The sequence below is a fragment of the Schistocerca americana genome, unplaced genomic scaffold (genome assembly GCF_021461395.2).
Source record: "Schistocerca americana isolate TAMUIC-IGC-003095 unplaced genomic scaffold, iqSchAmer2.1 HiC_scaffold_1001, whole genome shotgun sequence".
Taxonomy (NCBI): Eukaryota; Metazoa; Arthropoda; class Insecta; order Orthoptera; family Acrididae; genus Schistocerca; species Schistocerca americana.
Window position 1 is genome coordinate 4622 of NW_025725049.1, and position 7879 is coordinate 12500.

The following is a 7879-nucleotide window of genomic DNA, read 5'->3' on the forward strand; positions in this document are numbered from 1 at the left end:
TCTACTCGCCAAACTCCGGGCGATTGCGCCTCTCTCGAACCCGACCAAGTACTTAGGACGGCGCTGCGCGCCGCCGGGACCTGAGAGGGTTTCGAGGTGTATTGTGCAGGGGAGCTCAGCCTCCTCCTGTTTGCAGAATAATTGAGCGGACGCTTGCGTGTTCGCGCGGGCCCCCGGGACACACTCCCGGGCGGCCGGCTGCTCAGCTCTAGTTGACGCAGCTCCCTGGTTGATCCTGCCAGTAGTCATATGCTTGTCTCAAAGATTAAGCCATGCATGTCTCAGTACAAGCCGCATTAAGGTGAAACCGCGAATGGCTCATTAAATCAGTTATGGTTCCTTAGATCGTACCCACGTTACTTGGATAACTGTGGTAATTCTAGAGCTAATACATGCAAACAGAGTCCCGACCAGAGATGGAAGGGACGCTTTTATTAGATCAAAACCAATCGGTCGGCTCGTCCGGTCCGTTTGCCTTGGTGACTCTGAATAACTTTGGGCTGATCGCACGGTCCTCGTACCGGCGACGCATCTTTCAAATGTCTGCCTTATCAACTGTCGATGGTAGGTTCTGCGCCTACCATGGTTGTAACGGGTAACGGGGAATCAGGGTTCGATTCCGGAGAGGGAGCCTGAGAAACGGCTACCACATCCAAGGAAGGCAGCAGGCGCGCAAATTACCCACTCCCGGCACGGGGAGGTAGTGACGAAAAATAACGATACGGGACTCATCCGAGGCCCCGTAATCGGAATGAGTACACTTTAAATCCTTTAACGAGTATCTATTGGAGGGCAAGTCTGGTGCCAGCAGCCGCGGTAATTCCAGCTCCAATAGCGTATATTAAAGTTGTTGCGGTTAAAAAGCTCGTAGTTGGATTTGTGTCCCACGCTGTTGGTTCACCGCCCGTCGGTGTTTAACTGGCATGTATCGTGGGACGTCCTGCCGGTGGGGCGAGCTGAAGGCGTGCGACGCGCCTCGTGCGTGCTCGTGCGTCCCGAGGCGGACCCCGTTGCAATCCTACCAGGGTGCTCTTGAGTGAGTGTCTCGGTGGGCCGGCACGTTTACTTTGAACAAATTAGAGTGCTTAAAGCAGGCAAGCCCGCCTGAATACTGTGTGCATGGAATAATGGAATAGGACCTCGGTTCTATTTTGTTGGTTTTCGGAACCCGAGGTAATGATTAATAGGGACAGGCGGGGGCATTCGTATTGCGACGTTAGAGGTGAAATTCTTGGATCGTCGCAAGACGAACAGAAGCGAAAGCATTTGCCAAGTATGTTTTCATTAATCAAGAACGAAAGTTAGAGGTTCGAAGGCGATCAGATACCGCCCTAGTTCTAACCATAAACGATGCCAGCCAGCGATCCGCCGCAGTTCCTCCGATGACTCGGCGGGCAGCCTCCGGGAAACCAAAGCTTTTGGGTTCCGGGGGAAGTATGGTTGCAAAGCTGAAACTTAAAGGAATTGACGGAAGGGCACCACCAGGAGTGGAGCCTGCGGCTTAATTTGACTCAACACGGGAAACCTCACCAGGCCCGGACACCGGAAGGATTGACAGATTGATAGCTCTTTCTTGATTCGGTGGGTGGTGGTGCATGGCCGTTCTTAGTTGGTGGAGCGATTTGTCTGGTTAATTCCGATAACGAACGAGACTCTAGCCTGCTAACTAGTCGCGTGACATCCTTCGTGCTGTCAGCGATTACTTTTCTTCTTAGAGGGACAGGCGGCTTCTAGCCGCACGAGATTGAGCAATAACAGGTCTGTGATGCCCTTAGATGTTCTGGGCCGCACGCGCGCTACACTGAAGGAATCAGCGTGTCTTCCTAGGCCGAAAGGTCGGGGTAACCCGCTGAACCTCCTTCGTGCTAGGGATTGGGGCTTGCAATTGTTCCCCATGAACGAGGAATTCCCAGTAAGCGCGAGTCATAAGCTCGCGTTGATTACGTCCCTGCCCTTTGTACACACCGCCCGTCGCTACTACCGATTGAATGATTTAGTGAGGTCTTCGGACTGGTACGCGGCATTGACTCTGTCGTTGCCGATGCTACCGGAAAGATGACCAAACTTGATCATTTAGAGGAAGTAAAAGTCGTAACAAGGTTTCCGTAGGTGAACCTGCGGAAGGATCATTACCGACTAGACTGCATGTCTTTCGATGTGCGTGTCGTGTCGCGCAACACGCTACCTGTACGGCTCGCAGTAGCCGTGCGCCGCGTGCGGAACCACGCGTGCTTCTCAAAACTAACGCCAATGTTGTGTGGTACGAGCGCTGAAGCGCTGGAGCGGCTGGCCTGCGGCACCTGGCGCCTGGCGCCGGTTTTGAATGACTTTCGCCCGACTGCCTGTCCGCTCCGGTGTGGAGCCGTACGACGCCCATCGGCCGTGAGGCCGTTGGACACAGAACGCTTGAACAGGGGCCGCCACACGCCTACGTCCCGCCTATGCAACTGTCTTGAAAGAGACAGTGTAAACTAAGAAAAGATCACCCAGGACGGTGGATCACTCGGCTCGTGGGTCGATGAAGAACGCAGCAAATTGCGCGTCGACATGTGAACTGCAGGACACATGAACATCGACGTTTCGAACGCACATTGCGGTCCATGGATTCCGTTCCCGGGCCACGTCTGGCTGAGGGTCGGCTACGTATACTGAAGCGCGCGGCGTTTGCCCCGCTTCGCAGACCTGGGAGCGTCGCGGCCGCCTGTGGGGCCGGCCGCGCCTCCTTAAACGTGCGATGCGCGCCCGTCGCCTGGCGGTTCGCATACCGGTACTTACTCGGTAGCGTGCACAGCCGGCTGGCGGTGTGGCGTGCGACACCTCGTACAACGACCTCAGAGCAGGCGAGACTACCCGCTGAATTTAAGCATATTACTAAGCGGAGGAAAAGAAACTAACAAGGATTCCCCCAGTAGCGGCGAGCGAACAGGGAAGAGTCCAGCACCGAACCCCGCAGGCTGCCGCCTGTCGTGGCATGTGGTGTTTGGGAGGGTCCACTACCCCGACGCCTCGCGCCGAGCCCAAGTCCAACTTGAATGAGGCCACGGCCCGTAGAGGGTGCCAGGCCCGTAGCGGCCGGTGCGAGCGTCGGCGGGACCTCTCCTTCGAGTCGGGTTGCTTGAGAGTGCAGCTCCAAGTGGGTGGTAAACTCCATCTGAGACTAAATATGACCACGAGACCGATAGCGAACAAGTACCGTGAGGGAAAGTTGAAAAGAACTTTGAAGAGAGAGTTCAAAAGTACGTGAAACCGTTCTGGGGTAAACGTGAGAAGTCCGAAAGGTCGAACGGGTGAGATTCACGCCCATCCGGCCACTGGCCTCCGCCCTCGGCAGATGGGGCCGGCCGCCCGCGCGGAGCAATCCGCGGCGGGGTCGTGTCCGGTTGCCTTTCCACTCGCCGCGGGGTGGGGCCGTTCCGGTGTGCGGTGGGCCGCACTTCTCCCCTAGTAGGACGTCGCGACCCGCTGGGTGCCGGCCTACGGCCCGGGTGCGCAGCCTGTCCTTCCGCGGGCCTCGGTTCGCGTCTGTTGGGCAGAGCCCCGGTGTCCTGGCTGGCTGCCCGGCGGTATATCTGGAGGAGTCGATTCGCCCCTTTGGGCGCTCGGGCTCCCGGCAAGCGCGCGCGGTTCTTCCCGGATGACGGACCTACCTGGCCCGGCCCCGGACCCGCGCCGCTGTTGGCTCGGGATGCTCTCGGGCGGAATAATCGCTCCCGTCAGCGGCGCTTCAGCTTTGGACAATTTCACGACCCGTCTTGAAACACGGACCAAGGAGTCTAACATGTGCGCGAGTCATTGGGCTGTACGAAACCTAAAGGCGTAATGAAAGTGAAGGTCTCGCCTTGCGCGGGCCGAGGGAGGATGGGGCTTCCCCGCCCTTCACGGGGCGGCGGCCTCCGCACTCCCGGGGCGTCTCGTCCTCATTGCGAGGTGAGGCGCACCTAGAGCGTACACGTTGGGACCCGAAAGATGGTGAACTATGCCTGGCCAGGACGAAGTCAGGGGAAACCCTGATGGAGGTCCGTAGCGATTCTGACGTGCAAATCGATCGTCGGAGCTGGGTATAGGGGCGAAAGACTAATCGAACCATCTAGTAGCTGGTTCCCTCCGAAGTTTCCCTCAGGATAGCTGGTGCTCGTACGAGTCTCATCCGGTAAAGCGAATGATTAGAGGCCTTGGGGCCGAAACGACCTCAACCTATTCTCAAACTTTAAATGGGTGAGATCTCCGGCTTGCTTGATATGCTGAAGCCGCGAGCAAACGACTCGGATCGGAGTGCCAAGTGGGCCACTTTTGGTAAGCAGAACTGGCGCTGTGGGATGAACCAAACGCCGAGTTAAGGCGCCCGAATCGACGCTCATGGGAAACCATGAAAGGCGTTGGTTGCTTAAGACAGCAGGACGGTGGCCATGGAAGTCGGAATCCGCTAAGGAGTGTGTAACAACTCACCTGCCGAAGCAACTAGCCCTGAAAATGGATGGCGCTGAAGCGTCGTGCCTATACTCGGCCGTCAGTCTGGCAGTCATGGCCGGTCCTTGCGGCCGGCCGCGAAGCCCTGACGAGTAGGAGGGTCGCGGCGGTGGGCGCAGAAGGGTCTGGGCGTGAGCCTGCCTGGAGCCGCCGTCGGTGCAGATCTTGGTGGTAGTAGCAAATACTCCAGCGAGGCCCTGGAGGGCTGACGCGGAGAAGGGTTTCGTGTGAACAGCCGTTGCACACGAGTCAGTCGATCCTAAGCCCTAGGAGAAATCCGATGTTGATGGGGGCCGTCATAGCATGATGCACTTTGTGCTGGCCCCCGTTGGGCGAAAGGGAATCCGGTTCCTATTCCGGAACCCGGCAGCGGAACCGATACAAGTCGGGCCCCTCTTTTAGAGATGCTCGTCGGGGTAACCCAAAAGGACCCGGAGACGCCGTCGGGAGATCGGGGAAGAGTTTTCTTTTCTGCATGAGCGTTCGAGTTCCCTGGAATCCTCTAGCAGGGAGATAGGGTTTGGAACGCGAAGAGCACCGCAGTTGCGGCGGTGTCCCGATCTTCCCCTCGGACCTTGAAAATCCGGGAGAGGGCCACGTGGAGGTGTCGCGCCGGTTCGTACCCATATCCGCAGCAGGTCTCCAAGGTGAAGAGCCTCTAGTCGATAGAATAATGTAGGTAAGGGAAGTCGGCAAATTGGATCCGTAACTTCGGGATAAGGATTGGCTCTGAGGATCGGGGCGTGTCGGGCTTGGTCGGGAAGTGGGTCAGCGCTAACGTGCCGGGCCTGGGCGAGGTGAGTGCCGTAGGGGTGCCGGTAAGTGCGGGCGTTTAGCGCGGGCGTGGTCTGCTCTCGCCGTTGGTTGGCCTCGTGCTGGCCGGCGGTGCAGGATGCGCGCGCCTGCGCGGCGTTCGCGCCCCGGTGCTTCAACCTGCGTGCAGGATCCGAGCTCGGTCCCGTGCCTTGGCCTCCCACGGATCTTCCTTGCTGCGAGGCCGCGTCCGCCTTAGCGTGCTCCTCCGGGGGCGCGCGGGTGCGCGGATTCTCTTCGGCCGCCATTCAACGATCAACTCAGAACTGGCACGGACTGGGGGAATCCGACTGTCTAATTAAAACAAAGCATTGCGATGGCCCTAGCGGGTGTTGACGCAATGTGATTTCTGCCCAGTGCTCTGAATGTCAACGTGAAGAAATTCAAGCAAGCGCGGGTAAACGGCGGGAGTAACTATGACTCTCTTAAGGTGGCCAAGTGGCGGCGGTGTGGCTGCATCCGGACTTGGCTTTTCGAAGTGCGGTCTTGATGTAGTCGTGCTGCTGCTGCGAGGTGCCTTCCTTGGGTTATAGTTACAGGGAGAGTGATGCGCAATACATGGGCCTAGCCCTCTTAGCCTCTCCTCTCCTGCGGTCTTCTCCCCTTCTCGTGGGCCCGCTGATTTTCGCAGAGTGGAAGACCGCACCAGGGGCTTGGGGGGGTTACCAGCCCCCCCTCGCATTATCCCTTTATAGTTGGGGGCAGCCGACAAGAAACAAGAGATGGTGGCCCTTCCGCTGAAGGTGCCACCCCAGCTACCCCAGCACCTATCCGGCCAACCGGCCGTAACGAAAATGCGATAGTTTGTGTAGCTCCCTTTGCTTGCAGTGAGTGCCACCGCACTTTTACCACGAAGAACGGTCTCGGGGTCCATCGCCGCCGCCAACACCCTGCGGCCGCCAACGCTGAGATCGTGACGGAGAGGCATCGCGCGAGGTGGACGGAGGAAGAAGTCCTGTCGCTCGCCAAGGCAGAGGCCGAACTGTTCCTGGAGAGGGACGCCCGGTTCTTCTTTGTAAATCAAGAACTTACCAGGATGTTCCCCGACCGAACGCTTGAGGCAATCAAGTGCCGACGGCGGCAAGCTGCCCACAAGCAGCTTGTCCGCCAATTCATGGAGGCACTTGAGATCGGTCGGGGTGAAGAGCCGGCGTCCCGCCGTGGAGCAGCGAGCTCGCTGCCTGACGCGGGCGAGGCCGCTGCGCCGCCCGTCGACGCAGCCGAGGACTTCGCGGCCGACACCACCGGGCCGCCGCCGGAGGGGCCGACTGACGCCGCCATCTGGGAGCATCTGGCGGGGCTACCTGCTTCCGCCCAGCGTTTCTCTGCCCTGGATCGAGTCATTGGTCTGGGGCGGGGCACGCCGCCCGATGTCATCCTGGGCATGCTCCCGGATGCCCTTGCGTCGGTCGGGTCCAGGGGGGAGAGGTCGATCACCAGGACACAGCGGCCGCGCCAACCATCCAAGCGGCCGCCTGCCGCCCCGCCGCTGCAGAAGCGCAAGCGGCGCCGCTGGGATTACGCGCGGACGCAGGACGCCTTCCGTAGGTCGCGTGCGCGCTGCGTGCGCGGCTTGCTGGACGGCACCCTGCTGCAGCCGCCACCCGACATCCCCGGTCTGCTGGACTTCTGGGCGGACCTCTTCACGAAGAAACCGATCTCCACCGCCGGCTTCATCCGTGACCGCCTTCTCCCGCACTCGGAGCCTGTCGCTCCTGAGTGCCTGTGGGGGCCGGTCACACGTGAGGAGGTCGCTGCTGCCTTGCCGCCCAGGGGATCGGCAGCCGGGCCGGACGGCCTGACTCCAGCGGAGCTGCGGCGCCTGCCGCATGAAGTCCTGGTGAAACTCTTGAACCTCTTCCTCCTGGCCCGCGCCCTCCCCGAGCGTCTGCTTCGCGCCCGGACGTCACTTCTCCCCAAAACGGCTGCACCAACATCCCCCGCTGACTTTCGCCCCATTACGGTCTGCTCGGTGTTGGCGCGGACCTTTCACAAGGTTCTCGCGTCACGCCTGATGCGTGCATGTGCTGTGGACGAACGTCAGCGGGCATTCATCCCCCGGGATGGGATGTTGGAAAACACCTTCATCTTGGACACTGCTCTCACCGACGCAGTCCGCTCCTGTCGCTCTGTTTTTGTGGCATCGATCGACGTCTCTAAAGCGTTCGATTCGGTGGACCATGCCGCCCTCCGCCCCGTGCTGAGGGCTCATGGCCTGCCGGATTGCTTTATTGAGTACGTCGAAAGGTGTTACGAGGGTAGCACGACGGTGATAGCGGGCGGCGCCGACGTGGGCGTGCCCCTGCAGCCGGCTAGGGGTGTGCGTCAGGGTGACCCCCTCTCCCCCCTCCTTTTCAATTTTGCGGTGGACTATGTTTTGAGTCAACTTCCCTCCCACATCGGAGCTCGGATCCTTGGTCGCAGAGTTAACGCTGCGGCCTTCGCAGATGACGTCCTGCTTTTTGCATCGACCGCGAGGGGATTGCAGTCCCTCATCGACGCAGCCGTCGCAGCCCTCGCCCATCTGGGGCTGCAGATCAACGCCCGGAAGTGTTTCACCCTCGCCTTAGTCGCGTCTGGGCGCGACAAGAAGGTGAAG

At 59.7% G+C, this 7879-nt stretch overlaps 2 non-coding genes and 1 pseudogene across 2 annotated transcripts; all 3 read left to right on the forward strand.

Annotated features, from left to right (window-relative positions):
- The first annotated feature begins 222 nt into the window (after positions 1-222).
- LOC124558298 lies at positions 223-2132 on the forward strand. The gene has a single exon (XR_006968766.1). It is a non-coding gene; the product is annotated as a small subunit ribosomal RNA (ribosomal RNA).
- Positions 2133-2483: 351 nt separating this feature from the next.
- LOC124558291 lies at positions 2484-2638 on the forward strand. The gene has a single exon (XR_006968760.1). It is a non-coding gene; the product is annotated as a 5.8S ribosomal RNA (ribosomal RNA).
- A 188-nt stretch (positions 2639-2826) lies between these two features.
- LOC124558295 overlaps positions 2827-7879 on the forward strand; it is a 7959-nt pseudogene continuing 2906 nt past the window's right edge.